Source organism: Mugil cephalus, chromosome 21 (assembly GCF_022458985.1).
Source record: "Mugil cephalus isolate CIBA_MC_2020 chromosome 21, CIBA_Mcephalus_1.1, whole genome shotgun sequence".
Classification (NCBI taxonomy): Eukaryota; Metazoa; Chordata; class Actinopteri; order Mugiliformes; family Mugilidae; genus Mugil; species Mugil cephalus.
In genome coordinates this window covers 20,551,281-20,574,961 of record NC_061790.1, presented here as the reverse complement: position 1 = coordinate 20,574,961, position 23,681 = coordinate 20,551,281, and the positions used below count along the sequence as shown (strand labels likewise).

Below are 23,681 nucleotides of genomic sequence, written 5' to 3'. Positions count from 1 at the left end.
ATTATCTATCATAATCGTACAAGGTAATGTTACTTTATTATCAATGCTGAAAGCTCTAAAATCTTACATAAGCTATGTAATACAATATATGCTATGAGAATTAGAGAACGAGTGCACTTTTTGAAATTTTCTGACACCCTCACACTGAGCATCTTTGCGCATCCGCTCTCCCCGTCTCTCCTCCCCCTCCTGCAGGAACACGCCCCAGCTCTGGCCGAACAGCCTCCACCAGTCAGCAGCAGCATTACAGCGAGCTCCAAGCGTCTCCTCCGCTGTATAGCCAAGGGTTTGTTCCCCGATACACGCAGACTCCAGAAAACGCTTGTACCTGTCTCCAGTATACCTGCACAGGAAGCCTCGCACACCGAGAGGCACTTTGATAGCGACCGGACTCACGCTGACTGTTCCTTTCTGTATGTTTTTATTTATGTTTTATATATATATATTAAGAGCACCTGTCCTGTCCTACCGCAAGAGGAACATCTGAGTACTGAGCTCCAGCACCTGCCGCGAATTGTTCTGCATTTAACCTACAGTGATCCTAAACGAAATCCTGAAAGAGATGCGGAGAGGCTTTCTTCCCTGCGGGTCCTCCTGAGCGTCCGGCTGGAAGGGTAGCCGCTGTGTCCCGGGGAGGATGCTGCACAGGTAAGTTTTTTTTTTTTTTTCATATATATATATATATATATATATATATATATATATATATATATATATATATATATTCCTTTCATATCCCCATTCTGTTGATGTGTTAAATTGGTCCTTATTTCGCATAATTTTGTGGTCATTGTCTCTCAGTCAGGGTCACATTCCTGCAGAGTGTTGTAACAGTCATTTAAATCCCCATTCATTCAATTAATCAAGTTTATTGGAACAAACTTTAGCTCAACCCCTTGAAAGTTTGCTAAATTGCTGCAGTGACAGAAAAAAAAAAAAAAAAAAAAAAATGTATATAGACATTTCTTTAACTTCTACTCTGTTGGTGTTGGTGTACCATCAGTCTTGTCTCTGGTGATTTATTGTTGTCTGGGCTGACAGGTGATACTTTCAGTGCTGCTGCTTTTCACCATTACTCTGCATTAACTCTCTAATAGGGCTTGTGTTAGTAGTTAAACGCCTAAAGCTCTGTGGCAGCCTGTGAGTATGAAGATGAAAAGGCTGCGTGCAGAGTATTGCGCGATATAAGGTGATGTGCTTTCCTTTAATACAAACAGGATGATCTGCTTCTTATGTAAACATACATGCTTCTCCCATTTCTACAAAGAGTGCTCCAGAGTGCAGTTGACAGAACTGCTTGAACATACTGTGCATTGCTTGCACCGTTTAACGCTTTTGTCAATACTGCCCTCATTAGCAGCCTCTTGTGGTTGCTGGGTTGCAACAATTGCTGCATTTCCATTGCCCCTAGATATGCGCAAAACTTAAATAGGACAAAAATCTCTCCGATATCGCTAAATCATTCTTACGCTCCCATGAGGTGGTTTTTAACCTGAGGTGACGCAGGGGTTGATGTGACCAGTTCATTGAAGTCCATCTCCTCAAAGTGACTTTAAGAGGATTCTGGGATATCGGGAGACAAGACTTTGCGAGAGTTACAGCTCATTCTCACCTTTAAACACACCTTTAAATGGAAACACATGAAATTTCAGAAATATCGCTTTTATTATGCAAAAACCTGTAATGGAAACGCAGCTAGTGTTGTATCTGAGAAAATGTAGTAGAAGTCTGTGGCGCCCTACAAAGATAGAGCCACTTGGAGCAGCTAATTTCATGCAGCTCAAAAAACAGCATGCATTCTTTTTGTGCATTTCTTTATGTCACACCTACTCGCACAGGGTGGAGTAGAGGTCAACAAAGATGAAGCTTTCAAAGCTTGTTGAGGCATAACCCAGGTGGAAATATAATCTGACTCTTGTTACCAGCACTAATTAAAATTTACTTCACAACTACCAACCTAATCTTAACCCTCTTTAAATATTATCTACAACTGATTTTAAATGTTGCTTCCCACCTCTTATGTCACTTTATGGATTCTGGTGTCTTACTGCAATGTAATAAGTGTCATACCAGCCTGATCAACTGGAATGCAGCTCATGACCACAATCTTCCAATCTAATAACTAAGAGAACATGCATGTCCTGCAGAGTTTTTCCATGCAAAATGTCTGTGCACTTATCAATATATGGATAAAAATATTTGCATATGATGCCAAACCACTATGGGTCTGATTAAACAAGATCACAGTTGCAATGAAGCAATTCCCAACCTTAAGCTGAGGGTTTTGAATTCTGAAATACCTGATGTTGAAATTTTATTGGTCTCAGGAATACCATAACGTGTGAAATGGAAACAACCCTCTTAACCCCCAAAACAAAATGTTTCAATGCACCAATAGTTACTGTAGTACTGTAATTCCCTCTGTGTTTTAGGCTTCAGTAATGGAGATTAATGTTAGATGCTACTAACTACAGTGAATCTTCCCCTTTATGATCTCAATGTGCCGAGCTAGGACACTCACACATTATGTTGAATGACTTCTATTTTTTACCTCAGCCTCCTTCACAAAAACATCTACATCACATAGAGACACACATCTCATCAGGAGTTAACAGTAGATCTGTTCCCGAAGGTCTAATTCGAGCTATCAGAGGTCATGATGGCACATAACTAGCTGCAGCCTGGACAGCGTATTGCACTATTCATCTTAACGACTCTTGTGGGCAGGGCAGCAGCGGACGTTGGGGAAGGGCCTGAAAACACTCTCCCATGACCTTCTGAGAGTAACAAAAGGAGAGCGTCTTGCATGGTGGACAACCCAGCCAAGCTTGGCACGGGAGGGAGCCAAATCCTGTAAAACTGTGGAAACAAAAGAGAGCAGGAGAGAGGGAGTTTGTCAATCTGTCAATCTGGTTTTACAGCAACCTCTCCAGTGCGTCAGTTTGGTCTCTCCCTCATGTCAAATTGGCTCATTACATTTCACTCACGTTTGTCTTTGCAGAAGCACTAATTGAATGCATCCTATAATCAGGCAAAGGCCCACCTCCTGTACCAACTTGACCTTGGGTACCATTTCCTGATAACTTTAGCAAGCAAGGCACTTCAGTGGAAGTGAGGCCCCACGGCGTGCTGTGTTATCACTCCACATTCATTGATGGTCAACCTGCTATGTCCAATTTACAAAGACATGTTTGGACCGCTGCGATGTGAATTAATTTCTGGCTTAGCAAGCAATTATGGGGGTAGGAGGAAGCAGATGCACAGTGAGGACAACTATGGGATTAAAATCTGAGGATGGTGCAAATAGTTTGTCAGTCCTCCACCTTGACACCTCCATCCAAGTCATTTTCTTGCAGATGGTGATGTATGACTAAGGTGAATGTAATCATTATTCACAGATCCCTTACTCCTGGGTCTGATCAAGTGTGTACTATTATCCACAGAAATGATTTGTGGAGGAGCGTGTCGCTGTAGCATCTGAAGGACGGCCTGTTGTGTAGCCTTCCAAAACAATATCGTAACCCACATCCATTAGCCATGTGGGTTCCATTCCTCGAATTTGCTTGATCCAATTTCCATGTCTTCCCACAGCAGAGCCATGGGCCAGTTACTTTATTGATTATTTTCTTAAACATTTTCACCAAATGCTCATCACAGTTTTCCACAATTGTTTTCTCCACCAGTTAATCGATTAACTATATTGAGTTTTCAGGCGCATCCTGCAGCCTTCATCACTACATATAATTCAAGACCACGACAGGGCAACTGCATATTTTGACACTTAGCCAGCCCAATAATGTTGAGTTTGCAATAAACAGGTGGAAAACATGAGCAAAGTGAAGTTGTCTGCTAGAGCTATTGTACTAAGAAGCTCATTTAGATTTTGTGCCAAGACTAGGTTAGTTCTTCATCAATTTTTCCACAAAACAAAATATTTAATGTTTATAAAATAAATAATATTTGTAAAATATATAATGGAACAATAAACCTTTATGCTCTGCTACTCCAGAATCAGCAGTGGCTGCTTCACCTGAGTTCGGCCCAGCAGCAGACCCTCAACCATAGCATTTACAGATATGCAAACCAGAGAAATGTGAATAAGACAACTAATAATACATAATTTACATAATAATGCTCTAACTTATTGTTGAGTGGCTAGTCCTAAAAAAGAAAACAAACTGGGTGTATTACATTAGGCACCTACAAGAACACTGAAAAACGAAGTAAAACAAAATGCAAAAAAAAGTGTCAATGAAAGTTCCTAGGGTAGAGGGGCCCACACCGATATTCCTTCAGCAGGCCCAGAATGCCTAGCAACTGCCCCGATTATGAAACTGTTGGAATAAACTAAAAAATGTTTGTGCTCATGGTAATGAAGGAGCATAAAGGAGCATTTTTTTTTTGTTTGATGAAAATTTCTGTAGTTGATATAATGGTGATGCACACTCAAGTGCCCATTTTTCAGATTTGTTCTGAGTTTCGTTTTAGGAAACAGGATGTGAAATAATGACTGCAAGTAAGTTGCAATGTCAACTGCTCCGTGAAGTGTTCTCATAGAACCGTGGGAGCTGGAAAGAATAAATGAATGAATAAGTACAGTGTGTCATGATTACACACTGTACTTATTTTTTACTTGTATCTGGAGGAGGTAGAAAAGAGTACAGTATTAATTAAATGATACCCCAAATGTGTCTGGAGGAAGTTTAGACTCCTCGTGGAGTATAACGTGACGTGTAAGTCAGGAAAGGTAGGTTGTTTGGTAGGACCCAGGTGCAGGACAGCAGGAGATGCGGTAGGGGTTCCAACTAAAAAAAAAGATATTAAAATCTAACAGAAGGCGCTGCAGACATGGCAGGTAAATCAAAAAAAGACGAAATCCGGAGAGACGAGATCATGGGTGAATCACAAGACCATGGCATGGAGACAGAAAACATGGCAAGGTGTCAAAAACAACACAACAGAGAACAAAGGGAAAGGCAGGACTATATATACACACATGGGCAGGGGGATGACGGGACACACTTGAAACTAATTAGGGCATTTAACGGAAACACACAGGGAGTAACACTGGAAAGGAAACCAAGGAACTTGACAAAATAAAACAGGAAACTCAAAACATGTTCACAAGTAAATGCTGAAGATATAGAATCATTGACACCGTACTGAGTCTGGCTCCAAAGTCACAAGATGGCGGTGCCCATATCCTCGGATAACTAGTGTCAATTTGGCTAATGCAAGGAAATGGGGATGTGTTGTTCATACTTATGTACAGTCTATGGTCTACACAGACAGCATAGTAAGCAGCACATTGGCAGAGCAGCTGTATCAGTTCTCTATTCATGCGCACACAGGATGTGTGCAGGCACAGTATATAGTGTGGGTCACTCACATTTTGTCTGCACTCAAACCCTACAACAAGCACAGGCACTGCACTTATATGGGGCAGAAGAAAACACACTTAAATTGCAAAAATATGGAAATGAGGCTGAGAGTAAACCAAAGCAGAAAAGTTTCTGGCTGTAAAACCCAGAACAATTTGTTGAGCAATACTCAGAAGCTCAACATAAGTGACCTATACGTACAACACTTTGCCTTTATATCCATTGTCAGTATTAAAAATAACGTGGTTCCTCATAGAGTAATTTTAAACTAAACATCCTTCGTTTTCTGCAGTGTACTCTTAATTATGATTTATCCAGATAAATATGACATTTGTTAATAGTAAATTTAGATTGCAGATGTGCCTCCACATAGCATATAGTGAAATGCCAGCTGCTTAGTATTATGCCCAGTCCTGTAGGTCTGAGTTAGTATGCCTGAACTTAATTGTATTTTATCACAGTTATCTGTACAATACGACTCATATTGTAGAACTTTATTCTATTTCTACTGGTACGTCATGTCTGCCACCTTATACAGGTGTCTAAAAGGAAACCGTAGACAAAAACTCTGTCTGTGCACACTCTTTAATCCAGCCCACTGTATTGACAAAAAAACTAGTGTCCATCTGTTCCAGCTGTCTGCAGACAGACACAGAGAGAGGTAGAGGTACATCTTTTTTCCTTCCAACTTGTACTAATATTGCATCATGGTTCAATACTTATAACATCAGCATTAGTTTGCTGCTGCTGAAATGCAGCCATAAAATAGACCTCCAACTCAAGCTTTTTTGAGATGCAAATACATAATGCTGCCACACTAAATGCAAAAATCATTTCAATTATATTCTTTAGAAGCAAACTGGTTTACTTTAAGACATTTCAGGAGAGTAATGATATTGCAAACTAAATGAGAAGAAGGTTCATCAGATGTTACGGGAAGTGCTTATACTTGGGGCAGTTTAGTCTTTTTCGAAATGCCATAAAGAGATGCCTTCATCAAGATATCAAACAAATGAAAGAAAAGACAGGTTATTCTTAGAGCAAAATATATTTATCAACACAAACTTGGGCGTGCATGTCTTGAAATTTCTCACAGCATTGACATCTTGCATTGCCCAAACATGGGCACAAATTTTATGTAATCGTCAGGGCCATTGTCTGCACATACAATCAGCAGTCAATGATGCTTAATTCTCAGCAGCTAATGCTGCTATCAATTAGAACGTTTATAGGGCGGTGCTGTCAGAGTTACCATAGAAACCAATGTTGTTGGCAGTGTATTGCATCCCTTGCAGGGCTGAAAATGGAGTGCTTGCGAGTATCACTGCATGGTATTGTCAAGATTCAAATTCTTCAGTGCAGGACAGAAACAATGAGCATGAAATACTTCAGTCAATCAGTCTGGCAGACCTGTACAGCTACTCATACTGTTTCTCCTCAACTTCTTAGCTTTGTATGAGTTGTTGAGGTTATTTGGAATGTTAACTGATAGCTTTGGCAATTTAAGGAAGTTGTAAGTGTCCAGCCGGCAGAAATAATAATTTACTGGACGCAAGCCCAGACCTATATAGCGCATTCTTGTGAATTACCTGCTACAACACTTTTACAAGCTACTTTTGGATTCTGTCAAATGAAAATGTCCAAGTTAACTGCTTGCTATTCTTCTACAACACACTTTATGACCAGTTATGCTCAGATTTTCGTAGATGTTTGTGGTGACTTTTACAAGCGTAAAAATGAAATATCATGGGATGTTGACTCACAGGGTTCAGAGTCAGAGCTGCCACTAAAAATACAGAGGTCATGTCTTCTGTTTATATTCTCAGAATTTAGCGGTTTTAAGGACTCGGAGTCATTTTACGTTTTACAGGATGGTTCTTGTATCATTGGTCTTTTAAAAGTCTATGTAATCTTGACAGCATTCAGCATTTTTCAATTTGAATATTAATCCTGACCAGGCTTTCCCTTTCCCATGCACCACAGTCTGTCTTTTCCTCATGTTTTATGCTTTATTGTTTATGTAGATTAAATGCTGCAATACTGTTATATTCAAACTATTGTGTTCCGGGATGCCAGTCTTACATCTAATTGAATCTGTCAAACTATTTCAGCAATTCTCAGTTTATTAGCAGCTACAAACACAATGGTAAAAATCCAGAAGGATGTTTTAAATTAAAAAAAATATATATATTTTATGAAGGTATAGACTGATTTACCATGGCACTTAAAGTGGGCTAGTTCATCTCAAATGCTGTGTGTCCCACTTTGGGGCCAAAACTGTATGCTGACAAGACTGAGCTATAAATAAGCCCAGTATGCAAAGAATATTATGCCAGTACTAATGATAACTGACCTGCACACCCTACACACATTGCTGTCAATGTCTCTAATGTTCTGTAGAACATTAGAGACATTGAAAGAATGAAGAATAGTATAGTGTGGGGCATGCTGTAGGAACTAATTCTTTCTTTCTTACTAACTTCAGTAACCTGGTAGTATCGCCAACTTACGAGACACGTATAAAAATTTTGTGTGAATGTTTAAAACCTGGAAAGTCCCCAAATATGTAAAACCCAGAACACCATTTAGCATATTTCACGACACCAGTGGACATTTTTCATTGTATGTAGCATGTAAATTGTCAAAGGGCTTCACACTAAATGTTACACATTTATGTGTTCACACAAGCACACATACATTGACTCACCAGTGCACTTGCTCAAACACACTTTGACATGTGTTTCATCTATCAGGTATTTAACCACTAACCCTGTGGTTTGTGGGCATCTGACTCAACCTAGGGCATACCTGCAAACACTACACTATGTTCTATATATTGAGGCCGTCTCTCAGCACCCTTCCATTGCGTTGCTTCCCCTGGGAACCTCACATAATAAATTAAAGTCCGTATTTTAAAACCATTTCTGTTAACAGTAGTTACCTTAACTGATAAAACTTACTATTTTAACTTTCTGATGCATGGATTTTTCTTTATTCCAATAGTTTAAACTTTAAAATTTGAATGTAGACAACTGTATTAAAAAATATTATTCTAAATTATCATCCATTTGTGAGGCACTGGCACTGATGGTGCTTTTTAAGTTGATTCTGACACTTTATAGGCTACAGTTCCTTTAAATCTTACAGCATTCAGAGTATTACATGTGAGAGACTAATTCTTCTTAATGAAAAGGTTCAAGAAAATATAATGGAAGTATAGAGTTTTAGTGTCTGATATTCTGTCTGTGGCTTTGTCAGGTATCCTTACATAAAAATGGCCAGTCTTCCTGGCCATGAAGGAAGCATTTAAAGTGTATGGCTGCCTGTCTGAAGACAGTGACGCTGATGTGCAGTAATCTGAACCCTCATTGTGAGCGAGAAAAACACCACCAGCCTCCTCTATCTGCACCGTGAGCAATGGCTCTCCTTTATCTGATGGAGCACTTAGTCTCTAGCCCAGCCTTGTTTTCAAGTATTCTTTTCACTTATGCCCGATTGTTCGCTGTTGCCAAGTGTTAATAATGAGTCATACTATTAAATGTGATGACCTGAAGCCATATTCTATTACCGTGCTCTCTTGCACAGGCAGATTCCTGTAATTAAGGTTCAAGTAGATGCAGTAGGAGAAGCATGTTTGAGCCTAAATTCAATTATAAAGAGCCCTCGTCATCCAACACATGCCATTCAAAAAGAAATATTGAACACAGTTTAAAAGTTTTAAAATAAATATACTGCTGTTCCAGTGGCAGTGTAATCATTTACAGAAATGAATGGCCAGTACCAGCCTTCTTAATTCACATTGTCATTTTTCTATGGAGTCAGTTGGAAATGTGTAATGAAAGAAGTGGAGGTCTCTGGTCAGACAGAGGGGGTTTTATACTCATTAATAAAGTATTAGTATTCAGTATCATTCCAGTCAATTTGATTATTTTTATTGTCAAAATCGAGAGGTGGAGACATTAGTTGAGGCAGTGGCAAGTTGCACATCACCTCGATATACATAATCTCTCACAAATTGGGTTGGGATTATGCCATAGATGGATAGATAGATAGAAGGGTAGGTAGGTAGGTAGACACACACATTCAGTCTTGCTGATCTGACAATAAATTGCACTGAAAAATTACCAGATGAGGCAACTAATACTTCTGGAAGAAGGTGCCAGTGAGCCTTAAGTTTACACTGTAGCTGTTCTTCGTCTACACTTACTCAAGTGCATGGACTCAGTCCATTTATTTATTAGTTTTTTCTCTGAATGAAAGCCAAAAATGGCAGATGTTTAAATTTAAAAAATTAGACCTTCAGTCAAAACAGGAAGTGGTAAATGGACCAGATAATCAGAATTTAAAGTTTAAAGTTTTTGAGTTAACCAGAGTACCTAGTGAAGTGGAAAGTGGGTGTATGTTTTAGCTATTAATATTCCCCTTTTTATTGGTTGTCTTTTCTGGTCTTAAGTAAAAAGAGACAAAATTAAGCAAAAATATTTTGTTGGTAACACTTTCTATGAAGGTTGTATTTATAATGCCCTATGAATACACTCATAATGTTTTATAAGGTGTCTATAAAGCATTATAATGGTCATTATTACCATCTATACATATTCACAAGTCGTTATAACCAACTTCATGATGCATTATGACAACTGGTTATGAATGATTATAATTTTAATCTGAATAGTGCATTATAAATATGTCAATATCTGCCTAGTCACTTTGCTAAATGTGCATAGTGATGCATAATGACTTTTGACTTCGCCTATAGTGCTTTATATCCGTAGTTATAAGTATATGTAATAAAGTTATAATAATTATATACATCTCCCTACAGCACACTGTTATAAACATCTATGCAATATCATAAGTGCTATTTGTCAGCGCTAAGTAAAGTGACAAGAATATGACACTATTATTAACAGATATAAGTTACTATGAGTAATTAAAAGGTGCAATGAACTAAGTCCTGAGTCTGGCATCTTTACCCCATATGCACAGTGTTAATATCATAGGTGTTATTTGTCAGCTTTAGGTAAATTAGAGCAAATGAAATACCTGGACAGTAAAGACAAAAGAAATGCATTTAGTTCACTTTATTTTCATTTAAACCAACACACATAATCAGAATGATTATCAACGCTCTGAGCACATTACACAAAAACACATGAAACAGGCCACAAAAGTGGCACGGCGTGGTCCTAGAGATGTGGCTCTTAAAAGTGCCTTTGGGTTGGTGACGTGATTCAGGGTCAGAGGTCAGGAGATGGTTTGACAGCAACTACAAGAAGAACAGAGGCAAATCTTTAGTGCTCTAGCTGCATAGTACATCTACAATAATAATAATATAAATAAAAACGATATCAAAATAATATCTGACGGCATTCAATAAAGGCGGACATTTCTAGCGATCCTGTATAAAGAAGCGGTTAAATGCCAACCCGGTGTCACAGTGGATGTGAAACTGTCACGAAAATTAATCTATTGTTTGGTGCCTGCCGATTTTTCTCAAATTTTCATGCCGCTCGAAACGAATTTCAAACTGATGTATTTCAATTGGAAGTTATTTCGTGAGGACGACTGTCAATGGGACACTGCGCAATGAAGAGGTTTGATTTAATTTCATTTAGACTAGATTTGTAATGGTCTTATTTTGGTTTTTAATGTAACGTCAATTTTGCTGCAGGATTTGGCACTTTGGGATTCGAAAAAAAATTAATGGTTATCGGTCTCTTATACAGGATCGCTAGAAATGTCCGCCTTTATTGAATGCCGTCAGATATTATTTTGATATCGTTTTTATTTATATTATTATTATTGTATTTTTTTTTTTTTTTTTTTTTTTTGTCTGCATTTGTCTACATAGTTGAACACCACAGGGTGTCAACATTACATGAGGTTGATGCAGTTATATTCTTGCAGCTGAAAGTTTTATTACTTCAGTGCGTGAGTGTGACCATCACCAGCCCTCCCTGAGAACTGTCCTGTTGATCTTTATTGAGTGTAGTGACCTTGTGTGGCAGGGAGGGCAGTGCTACACCTCAGTGGATAGAGGGGGGGAACAAAGGAAAGAAAAGATGTAGAAGGATGGACAGTGGAGGAGATACATGTGGTGCTAGTAGGAACTAGTGTAGTGCAGGGTTCTGTGCTTCCCAAGTCACCTCACTCAAGTATGACTGGGTACAGTCATCTCTGGAGAGATGAGAGAGTCCAGGGGGGGGGTAAGGGTGTCCCAATGGAAGGAGAGAAGTCTGCCATAGGGCACGTAGTGATAGAGTGAAAACAATAATCCAGCCCTTAATAGCCGGGACTCATCAATTCTTTTTGATGTGATCCAGCACGGGCTGGCAGGTGACAACACACATGCATGTGGGCATTCCCTAAATATGAGTGAGACCATTACCAGGGCCCAGAGTCAGGTCAGAAGCCCCAGCGCCCGAGAGCCTCCACCCCAGTGTGGGGCGCATGGGTGACAGGACCAGAGAACCACCGTAGCCACGGGGCAAGCCACACCCCAGCGCAGATGGCGAGCGATGACCAACACCCCCAGACCGACCAAGCGAGCACAAGCCGGTGCAGGCCAGAGCAGCCCCCCATACCCCCCACACCCCCCAGCCACCGCAGCCCGTCCACCCACGCGCGCCAACACCCCCCCCAAAGACCCCACCCCCCGCCCGCAGGGCAGCCATGGACACCTCTCCAGCCGAGAGGACTCCCCCAGGAGCCCAGCAAAGCCCCCGCAGACGGGCACCGGCCCAGCGCCCAACCAGGGACGGGCCATCCGAGCAGGGGGGCCAGGGAGCCGGCCCCATGCCCCTGGCGCACCCGGGCCAGGGAGACCACGGGAAGAGAGAACCCCCACCCGCCAGGGAGAGACCCCAGCCCCCCATCGAAGGGAGAGGGGAAGCACCAAGCCACCACCCGAACCAGTCGATACCGGAACAACCGGGTACCCAAGGAAGCCGCCACGAACCCGTCGCCACGCAGCACCAGGAGACAAAGCCAGGCCAAGAGGACACCAGAGAACCTGGGTAGATACCCCTACCAACGGCCGTGGGGCCACAGACCGCCAGCCCAAGATCCCCTTGCTAGCGGAGGACCAGGCCCCCCAAGCCGTGCCAATGGATAATGAAAAGTGACAGTGTCCCTATTACTGTGCTTCCTCAGTCCCTGATGAGGAAGCAAGCCCCTACACCGTGACCCTGTGACCCTGGATGTGGTGTGGTGCATTAAGAACAGGGGCAAACAGGAGGGTCAGGTGGGTCAGAGGACTGCAGCACACTACTGTCCTGCAGCCTGCCCTGACCCTGACCGATCCTGGGTGGACCCCTAAGGTGAGGTGCATTAAAAACTTGGGATGGGTGTGTGTGGTGTATCTAGCCTTGGTTGTAATGGGCGACATAGTGTATGGTGGAGTGTGAGGTGAGTGCAATTTAGGAGGCAGGCAAGTGAGGGCCAAGTCCCCGGCAGCAGGGCCAAGGCGCAACAGCCGCCCATGGGACCCACAGACGGGGCGAGGGCCCCCAGGACTCAGGAAGTCCCCCGACCAGACCCCGCCCCCAGCCCAGAACAGCAACCAGGATGCGACAGACCCCCAGGAAACCCCGAAGAACCAACACCGACCAGCCGAGCAATGGCATCAGCTACCCCCCCATCCACCCCCCGGGGTGGCAGGGGTGCCCCCAAGGCGGACGGAGACCCCACCCCCCACAGCCCCCCCAGCCCCAGCGCGACGGAGCGACCGGAACACGCCCAGGGTGGTACTCAGGCAGCCCCCCACACCCTCAGGCTCCGACCCCAAGGCGCCGGGCTGGCCCCGACCGCCGGGGCCCCCCGGACCCCAGGAAGGCCCCCCACGACCAGCGAGGGCCCAGCCACCAGCGGAAGGAAGGAGGGGCCGGAGGAGGAGCCGGGCGAAGGGAGGAGGGCGCTGCAGAGGGGAGGGAGAGGAGGGGACAGGGAGCCCGCCAGCCCAGACCGCCAAGGCCCACCAGGAGATCCAGGGAGAGTTGGCCACCGATACCCCACGACCCCAGGAAAGTGAGCAAGCGCCGAAGCCACAGGGAACCCCAGGCAAGTCTCCATCGCCACCCCACGTGGGGGAGAGGGAGGCCAGCCAGGTAAACCGCTCAGGGCCGGAAGTCAACCCAGGGGTGAGAAGGAGTAGGGCACCCCTAATGCATGCTCAAGGTGTTGTGGTCCGGGGATCCTCCTTAGTGAACCTGGATGAAGAGGGCAATAAAATCTTTTCCATAACGACATTCATCACTGTAAGAGAAATATTATTATAGCATTACAGTGAGTGGAACAGAAGTGGCAAAAGCTAGCAGGCAAAGTCTAGATGTAAATTAAGGTTGAGGGAGTCGCAGAATACAGACCATTTTTTGGCAAACAGAGTCAACTGATTTTTTCGGGTAGCAGATATTTTCTCCAATGATATATAATCGGAAAGAAGGTTCAACCACTGGGAAATGTTTAGTGACTGTTTGTTCTTCCAGTTCATAAGGATTGTTTTCTTGGCGATGGTGAGAGCTACAAGGACAGATTGTGATAGATGGTGAGGAAGACTGATTGTTTCCAGGTCACCAATGAGGCACAAGTTAGGGGTTAATGGGATTCTGCAGTCCAAAATTAAGGCGAGTTTCTGTGTTACAAGTGACCAGAAGTGCTGTACCGGAGAACAGAGCCAGAGAGCGTGGAAATAATAATCTGAATAGTTTTGGGTGCATTGCGTACATTTGTCGGATTGGGAGAAGCCCATTCTATACATCTTGTATTGAGTTGTGTGTGATCTGTGGAGTACTTTAAACTGGATCAGCTGTAAATTCGAGTTTTTGGTCATTTTAAATATATTTTGGCAGATCTGAGTCCAGAAATCAAAGTCTGTAGACAGGGAAAGATCGGCTTCCCATTTTGATATTGGTACATGTATTAAATGTGTGGTTGATAGCAGCTTATATATTAAAGAGAGGGTTTTCTTCTTTTTCGGTGTGAGTTTTTTAATGTTGGTGACGAATTGTGGTGGCTGTATGCAGTTCTGGAGCACTGGGATTTTCTTTCTGATTGTCTTGGTCACCTGTAGGTATTGGAGGAAGTTTCCATTTCTTATTTCACGTATCAAAAATCTCGTGATTCTAATAAGTATCCCTGGAATGAAGTGAAGTGCGCTGGGGTATAGTGGTTTTCCTTTATGCTTCCAAGTGCTGAGGTGAAGAGGGACTTTGTTATTCACAAAGTCAGGGTTGTGCCAAATTGGGGAGAACCCACAGGGTTCCAGCAGGGATCCTGTGGTCTCTAGACTCTTCCACCAAGCCGACAGGGTGGCGGCAATAATGGGGTTTTGGAAGCAGTTATGACGCTTAAGGGTGATTGTAATGAAGGGCAGGTCCGAAATGCATATGTTGAGGCAGTCGGCCTGTTCTATTTCTAACCACGAATTGTAATCTGCCTCTGGGTTTATCCATTTGGTGATGTATTGTAGCTGATTTGCCAGGTAGTAGATTGTAAAGTTCGGTGCATCAAGTCCTCCTTCTGATTTATTTTTTTTGAAGGGTGGTGAGGCTAATTTTTGTCTGTTTGTTTTTGGAGTAAAATTTGGTGACTGCAGAATCTAGGTTCTGGAACCATTTTGCTGTGGGTTTGAATGGGATCATGGAGAATAAGTAATTAATTTGAGGCAAAATTTTCATTTTAACTGTTGCTATGCGTCCCATCAGAGAGATAGGAAGATTGGTCCAGCGCTTCAGGTCATCACAGATTTTATCCAGAAGTGGATCAAAGTTCAGTTGCACTAACTCTGACAATTTAGGTGAGATGTTTATGCCCAAGTATTTGATATTTCCTATGGAAAAGGGTAGTTGGGGTTTATGGTCTGCAGGATCCCATGCTTTGTCCGTTATTGGTAGTATTGTTGATTTGGACCAGTTGATTGAGTAGTCAGAGAGGGCTGAAAATTTTGAAATACAATTATAAGCTTCCTGTAATGATCTCTGAGGTTGTTGCAAGTAAAGTAAAACATCGTCAGCATATAGATTGATCTTGTGTTCAGCGATGGATGAGTGGATACCCTGGATACTGGAGTTCTGACGTATTGCTGATGCGAGCGGTTCAATAAATATAGCAAACAGTAGGGGGCATCCTTGTCTGGTTCCCCTCTGTAAGGTGAAGCTTTGTGATGTGAAACCATTGGTGGTGACTGTGGCCTTAGGTGAATTATACAGTGCAGCAACCCAGTGGATAAATGACTCTCCAAAGCCGAAATTTTGAAGGGTGGCAAAGAGGAAAGCCCAGTTAACTTTATCAAAGGCTTTCTCAGCATCCAGTGACAAAACAATGGCTTCTGTATTTCTACGCTGGGACATGCTGATCAGGTTAAGGAGCCGTCTAACATTAATTGTAGATTGTCGGCCTTTGATGAAACCTGTTTGGTCATTGAGAATTATTGATGAAATTACTTTCTCTAGTCTAGATGCTAGTGCTTTGGAAATAATTTTGATGTCTGTATTAATCAATGACAGAGGGCGATAGCTGGAAGGGAGTGTTGGGTCTTTATCAGGTTTTAAAAGTAATTTAATTGCAGCAGTATTCATTTGGGATTTTATGCAACCTGTGTTTTTAATTTCTGTAACAGTCCTTAGGAACAAGGGGGCCAGATCTGACCAGAACTGTTTCATAAATTCGACAGGGAAACCATCCGGCCCAGGAGCTTTGCCCATAGGCATGTTTTCTAAAGCTGTTAATAGTTCTTCCATGGTCAGTGGTGAATCCAATATGTTTCTTTGTTCTGCCGTCAGTTGGGGTAGATTGAGTTTTTTGAGGAAGGCCTGAATGTCGTCAGGATTCGGGTTGGTAGTTGTTGAATATAATTTTTCATAGAAGCTGTAAAAGATTTGATTAATTTCCTGTGGTGATTGAGTGTATTTGCCACTTGAGTCCTGAATTGCATTTATAAGAGATTTTTCTCTGTTGCGTTGGAGTTGATTCGCAAGAAATTTGCCTGATTTATTGCTATGCTCAAAATTTTGGTATCTAAGTTGTTGAAGTACGAATTCTGTTTTTTTGGTCAAGATATTTTCTAATTGTAGTTTCGCATTTTGTAGTTGGGTCCATAATTGTTCATTTGGGTTTGCGGTGTATTGTTCTGTTATTTCTTTAATCTTATCCTCGATGTTTTTTTCTGCTTGTTGGTCCCGTTTTTTCTTGTAAGAGGAGTAAAATATAATTTTGCCTCTGATTACGGCTTTCCCAGTTTCCCAAATCAGAGATGGGGATAAATTTGGAGAGTCATTTATTTCCAAAAACCCCTTCCATTCCCTCCTTATTAATGAGTCAAATTCAGGGTCTCTCAGTAATGAGGTGTTAAGGCGCCATGTGGGTGATGGTTTTAGGGAGGGTTCTATTTGAAAGTGGAGGGACACCGGTGCATGATCACTGATTATGATAGGGTGTATAGTGGTGTTGATTCTTTGTACAATAGAATTGTTTGTCAGAAAAAAGTCAATTCTAGAAAAGGAGTGGTGTACTGGGGAAAAGAAAGTGTATTCCCTCTTTGTCGGGTTTTTGATTCTCCAACCATCGCCAAGTCCAAACTCATCCATGTATTCTTTGAGGACTTTGGCTGATTGTGATTTTTTTATGTGTGTCGAGTTATGGGACCGATCTAGAGAGGGATTCAAGACTGTGTTAAGGTCCCCTCCAATAATTGTAAAGGGTGTGACGGCTATGTCAGATAATTGTGAAAAGATTTTGTGAAAGAAGGCTGGATCATCGTTATTCGGGGCATAAATATTAGCAATTGTGTATAATTTATTAAAGATTGATGCCTGAATGATGATGTATCGACCTTCTGTGTCTGTTATCAATTTGTTTAAGGTAAACACGAGTCTCTTATGGACCAAAATCGAGACTCCTCTTTGTCTACTGTTGAAGCAGGAAGAGAAAACTTGGTTAAAATTTGGATCTATAAGATATTTTTTTTCTGAATCTTGTAGGTGAGTTTCTTGAATGAGTAAGATATCGGCTTGTAATTTGGAGATATAATCCATAATTTTAATTTTTTTTGCCTGCGAGCGAATGCCATGCACATTCCAAGAGACAACAGTTAACTGTGACATTGAGATTGAGAGCATTCAGTCCTTCTTTGTATGTTGTGTTGGTAGAGGATTTTGTACGTCTTTACGGGGTCGTCTGCTGCTGTCAGCATGAAAGGATGTACAGACAATGGAGAGAAATCAGGAGGTGAGGGTTGGAATACTTGATTATACCTGGTACAAACAATGTCATACATACGTATCAACAATAGCATCAGTTCCTGGAAAATGGATTGTTAACTTAATAACATTAGCACCACGAGAAAGGAAATTATTGTGTCGGAGATATGTGGGGGGGTGAGGGGGTGAGTGGAGGTAAGTGTGGAGGGCAGGGAGACATGGACAGAAGGAGAAGAAAGAAAGAAGAATAGCAGGGGGGGATGTATGAGGTGAGTGAGAAGGTAAGAGGAGTGACATACATTAACGTTTTGTGAGGTTTTTCTTTTATGTTTTTTTTTTTTCCCTATTCTTAGTATTTATATTTCTATATACAAATGTACACCTTTATAATATACATACAAATAACAAATATACATGGCTTATTTTTCTTAATACTTATCCGTCAGTAGAGCCAGGGGGTGATGTTTGCATCCCGGAACAGCTGACCGTCGATGTAAAGTTTGTCCACTGTAAGTGCGGCCCTCTTTCCTCTCTGCCGATGATCCTTGAGGATCGGGTACAGCACTTTACGCCTCTCGTTGATTTCTTTCGGGAACTGGTCGTTAATTCCGAAAGTGGTACCTTTGAGTTCGCGTCCTTTGCTCTTCACAAGTACCTTCTGTTGAAAATGTTCAAATTTAGCAATGATGGGACGCGGACGGTTTCCTCCTCGGGCTCCGAGCCAGTGGACGCGGTGAAAGGAGATGTTATTCACCGTCTCCGTTGGCAGCTTGAGAGCGGTGGTCATGAATTTTTTAATCAGAGCCTCTGGATTGTCCGGGGAGCTCTCTGAGATCCCTGAGAAAATTAGGTTGTCCCGCATACTCCTTGACTGTATGTCCAGGACAGTCTCTTTCAGTTGTTTATTTTCCTTTTTGAGCTGGTTTACTCAACTGAAATGGAGGTGACGTCCGCTCGCAGCTCGGCGTTATCTCTTTGAAGATTAGCGATCTGATCGTACGAAAATTCTAAGCTTGACTTGAGATCCTTGATCTCCTGGTGCATAAGGCTTAGCAGATCTAGTTTTTTATTAATAGAATCAAGTACTGATACCTCGGCTGTTATTAGATCGCTTGTGTCCGTGGAGGAGTCAGCTTTCTTTCTCTTGGCCGGATTGTCAGAAGGCTCCATGACGCACCGCAGGTAGTACTCGTCGATAAAGTTTTCTAGGGCCTCCACTCTGGCGGTATTACAATGTTTTAATTTAGCCTCTTCGATTGCGAGTGGAGTCCGCGGATCTCTGTTGATGTTATCCTCTAAAGTCTTGATTTAATCGGTTTAATCGTGCAGCGTTATGCCGCCATGTAACAATTCAAAACCTCACCCGTCTCGTGAGATCACAGCATCTCGCGATCACTCCTCGGATAAAGGACAAAGGCTGCCTCTAGGACAAAGGCTGCCGTCAGATGTTATTTTAATATCGTTTTTATTTATATTATTATTATTGTGGAAGTGTCATTCCTTAGTCCATGACCCCTGACCTCTGACCCCACCCACCCACCTCCGTCCCTAGCTCCTCCCACTGTCGTAAAGCATTGACTGTATGTACTAGTCGTAAAGCGGCTTTTCTTTCCTTTCTCCTCTGAGTCCTGTCCAGGACAGGTATGTCGTCTCTCTGTCCTGCTAATGTTTTTTGAGCTAATGCCTTACTTTGCTTACATGAAGCACATCGTTTACATATTAAAGCAATGATTTCGAATGGTTTCAATCATTAAACGCAAGAATATGAAAACGATCTAATTTGTGAATTAAAACTAGCCGTGTCTGGTAACTTTCGTGTAGCTAGCTTAAGCCATCTACGGGTAATCTGCGCTGCCTGCACGATATGCGGTAACATAATGTCTCATTAGGCTGCTTTAAACAAAAAACGTGATCTGCTTATGTGTTTTCATTCAAACCTTTCTGCATAAAAACAAACCCAGCTAGAGCACTAAAGATTTGCCTCTGTTCTTCTTGTAGTTGCTGTCAAACCATCTCCTGACCTCTGACCCTGAATCACCTCACCAACCCAAAGGCACTTTTAAGAGCCACATCTCTAGGACCACGCCGTGCCACTTTTGTGGCCTGTTTCATGTGTTTGTGTAATGTGCTCAGAGCGTTGATAATCATTCTGCTTATGTGTGTTGGTTTAAATGAAAATAAAGTGAACTAAATGCATTTCTTTTGTCTTTACTGTCCAGGTATTTCATTTGCTCTAATTTACCTAAAGCTGACAAATAACACCTATGATATTAACACTGTGCATATGGGGTAAAGATGCCAGACTCAGGACTTAGTTCATTGCACCTTTTAATTACTCATAGTAACTTATATCTGTTAATAATAGTGTCATATTCTTGTCACTTAACTTAGCGCTGACAAATAGCACTTATGATATTGCATAGCTGTTTATAACAGTGTGCTGTAGGGAGATGTATTCATTATTATAACTTTATTACATATACTTATAACTACAGATATAAAGCACTATAGGCAAAGTCAAAAGTCATTATGCATCACTATACACATTTAGCAAAGCAAAGTAGTTATGATGCATTATAAAACTAACAAGTGACTAGGCAGATATTGACATATTTATAATGGACTATTCAGATTAAAATTATAATCATTCATAACCAGTTGTCATAATGCATCATGAAGTTGGTTATAATGACTTGTGAATATGTATAGATGGTAATAATAACCATTATAATGCTTTATAGACACGTTATAAAACATTATGAGTGCATTCATAGGGCATTATAAATACAACCTTCATAGAAAGTGTTACCATTTTGTTTAATTGTACCAATTTGTCATTCAACCATTAATCTGTGTACAGCTGTGGTAATGGTTATTGTTAGTGGCTGAATTCTGGTGTTTTTAGATGTAAGTGTGAACACGTTATCTAGAGTATACAGAGCACCAGATGAATGTGTGCCATTGTAGCATCATCATACATATCATCAAAGAAATGTTCAACCGTCGCAGTGAACGTAAATGAAATCAGTTTTCCCTGATAAATACATTCACCATTACGCATATAATTCAATTGAATACACTTATAGACTGCTTCTGAGTGTATGGATATGGTTATCAAAGTATTAATATTTAATTTATGACTTTAGTCATATTTTGTTTAGCTTTGATGCATGAATTGTGAAGGATTGATATGCTTCATGAAACTGCACTGAAAGCCCTTCTTTTTCTGTGTGGTTTTAATTCCACGCTTGCAGTATTTCCAAAATAGGGAAGTGGGTTTATTGCAGTCTCAGGTCAGTCTTCCAACTCTGCATTCAGGTCAGCTTTTAAATGCTTGAAGGAATGTAATAAAGGGCGCGTCAAAGGCCATACAACCTGTAAAACGGGGTTTGCAGTCAAAGGAGGAAAATCCAGTCAATATTTAATGTGCTGCACGTTGGCAGAGCAACGTTGAGACAGGGTTCTCTATTTTTCTCAATTAGACATCAGACATGCGGTACCTGTAGAATGATAGCAGATTTTAGGAGACACAATAGTGACACCTCAGTGTCCGTAGAAATTAGATAAAGCTCAGTGTAAAGTTTAGATGGATGTTCAGTAATGTGGCATAGCGTTAAAAAATGCTGAATGAGGAGATAGTGAGTGAAAATTATAAAGAAAAGAAGAACTTTAATTAAACATCAGAAGTGTTCTCTGAAACTTTGTCATTGGCGCAATCCTCTAGAATTATACCAATCACAACATTAGAATGTAAATGAAAGACTGTTAATATGATCACAGATTAGGAAACAAATCTGTTTTTCTGGGTTAAACTCCAACTGCATACAGCATGTACTGTGAGAATTAACAAATGAAATGCCATTGATAACAACCTCTGTTAAAATATTTGACTGCACCCCAGATGATGTCGAGTTTATTTGTATACAGAGTGTTGGATCTGCACTTGGAGACACATGTTAATGCTGGGTCTGAAAACACATACCTGAAGCCACTTCCTATCAGGTCTGAACTTAATGTGAGGTCTGACCAGACCCATAGTATATTTTACAACATCCTCGCACCCATTAGTGACATAGAGGGCTTTCTGCACAAAATATACTCCAAAACAACTAGTATCATACACTTGGCTTTAGATCCCATTGTTTTTTGAAACTCAGTTCTGGTAACACACCATCGGTATTTCATTATGGGGCTTGTTAACTCCAAAAAGGAAATAAATCCTCTGTGCACAACTGGGTAGTCCTATAATCAACCACAGAAATGAAATATGTAACATTAAGTGATTAAACCGTTCTCAACAAATTCCTTAACTCTTAATCGCGTGAGAAACTATATTTGGTAACTTAGTACACAGTTTAAATGTGTGTTCCTTTGCCTCTCAGTGAGGTTGAGAGGCATGCGGTTTTCACCCAGCCAATCAGAGAAGATCCCATATGTGTATGTCAGTGGATGGCCTATAAAGGGTTAATCGCAGTTAACTATTTGTCTTTAAAGTTATATCATTGTCCATATCAACACATTGCAACAAATGCCACAGCTCCCTTCTCCAACCGCAGCCATTTTGATTCTGAAAAAAATCATCTTGAAGGTGCTTCGATGACGATTATGACCAGTTAACGGTTACTCTGCCCTGCCAAAGTATTTGGTTGGCTTAGCAGATCTTTACTTGAGCATTGTCATTTCCCAGTGGAGTAGTTCTAGACAAACTTTCCCTGACAAAAAAAGATTGTTGGCAGGGAAGTTGGTCTGGCTTCAGGCTTTAATGCGTTATGTATGTCGACCAAGTCACAGCAAAAATTCTATTGTCATGTGATCTTACACTACAGAAGCAATTATAAATAAGGTGTGCGACTGGTCATCTGACCATCTCAGAACTACTTTTAAAAGGCACTCCTACATTTAGAGGAGAACAGTTTTACCTCTGGTATGAACCTTTACAGAAGTCTGAAGTTTACATCATAGAACTTGGAGACGAGCAGAACATTTCAAATGATCATTCATCTTTGCTACTTTTCCATAGTAATATTTTGGGCGAAAAAAGCAACACAAGCAACACTATTTTCAAATATACTGTCCAGCCAACTACTTCAGGATTCCACTTTTCTGAAATGTGGACAATCCAAGACGGAAAAGCACAATAATGTTTTCAACTATCAGTGTTCCCTGCAGCAGGTTGCCACTTTCTTTCATATATCTTCCGTAAAGAAAATAAAAAAGAACTCATTATACAACCTGTTAAAATTTGAAATATAGAAACAAGTGGGAAATGTTGATGTGTCTCTTCAGGACAAGGCTTTCTCCCCAGACTCACATAAAATACATCAAGAGTTTTTGTCACTGAATAGAGGTGGAAATGTTTTTCTAGTCAGAGTACAGAACATCCTGTGGAATGTAACCTAGATGTTTTTATCTCTATAGATCTGCTGCCATGCCTGCCATATATCTGACACAATATTGTTGCTTTATTGACCTTGGGGAGAACAGAGGAAGATGGATATACAGTATATATATATATATATATATATATATATATATATATATATATATATGTGTGTGTGTGTGTGTGTGTGTGTGTGTGTGTGTGTGTGTGTGTTTAGCCAGCAAAAAGAAATCTGATAACCTCTGAGCCAGTTTGTTTCAGGTTGCATTGGGAGAACATTACAATAGCACCTGGGGATGGTCTTCCTGTATGATACCCCTCTTGGGATAGCTGGAATTTTGTGGTAGGCTGTATAAAAATCTCTGAGGCTGCAGTAATAAGTATGAAGGAAACCGAGTCCTCATTCGTCAGCGCTGTTCTGCTGACTCTCCCCTTTCCGTATTCCTTTCACCTGTGCGATGTACAGCCTTTTCTCAGTTTTGCTCTTTCAGCACACACATCACAATTTATCAACTTGTTTTAATTTACAACTAAATGTACCTGAGTGTATTAATTCACTTACTTAAAAGTAACAGATTCAATCTCCTCTTGCTGACTGATGGGCCACTTTGGCAAAAATTTTAAGGGCTCATCATAAGAAATAAAGAAATTGTAAAATAACTGATTACATTCTGGAGCTTGTGTAGACCAAAGCAGTTGGTTGAGTTTTTATTAAAATGGATT

At 41.2% G+C, this 23,681-nt stretch overlaps 1 protein-coding gene across 1 annotated transcript in view; it reads left to right on the top strand.

Annotated features, from left to right (window-relative positions):
* The first annotated feature begins 218 nt into the window (after positions 1-218).
* The window catches only part of LOC124998674 (heparan sulfate glucosamine 3-O-sulfotransferase 5), an 85,290-nt gene continuing 61,827 nt past the window's right edge, over positions 219-23,681 (top strand). The window contains exon 1 of the mRNA XM_047573132.1: positions 219-648. The gene's annotated coding sequence lies outside the window, so the exon portion shown is untranslated. The remainder of the gene's footprint in view (positions 649-23,681) is intronic.